The sequence below is a fragment of the Triticum dicoccoides genome, chromosome 5B (genome assembly GCF_002162155.2).
Source record: "Triticum dicoccoides isolate Atlit2015 ecotype Zavitan chromosome 5B, WEW_v2.0, whole genome shotgun sequence".
NCBI lineage: Eukaryota > Viridiplantae > Streptophyta > Magnoliopsida > Poales > Poaceae > Triticum > Triticum dicoccoides.
Window position 1 is genome coordinate 669,236,263 of NC_041389.1, and position 384 is coordinate 669,236,646.

A 384-nucleotide genomic window follows, 5' to 3' on the forward strand; every position below is an offset into this window, starting at 1 on the left:
CCAGTAGTCAATGACTATTAACTTAACAGATTAAACTAAGTCATTTTAATCAGCAGTGGGGCCCGCATGTCATTGGGGTTAGGGGTTAGGCCTGGGTTAATTAGCGCAAAAAGACGCCACGTCGGCCAGTTTATTAGCGGCTAACCGCCGACTCTAAACAGGAGTGGCGGATCTCGCCGGCCGGCCGATTCCGGCGACGGCTGTACACGCGAGGGGTGGCAAACGTACGGGCGCGGCAAGGCAAGTCGAGTGAGGGGCGCAGGGGGTGCCGGAGGGGAAGCTAGGCGACGGCGGCAGAGGCAGCGCACAAGGGGCGCACGACATCGGGCGGGGCCGGCACGACCTAACGTAGGTAGCAGTACGCAGCGGCGGCTGCAGTAGAAA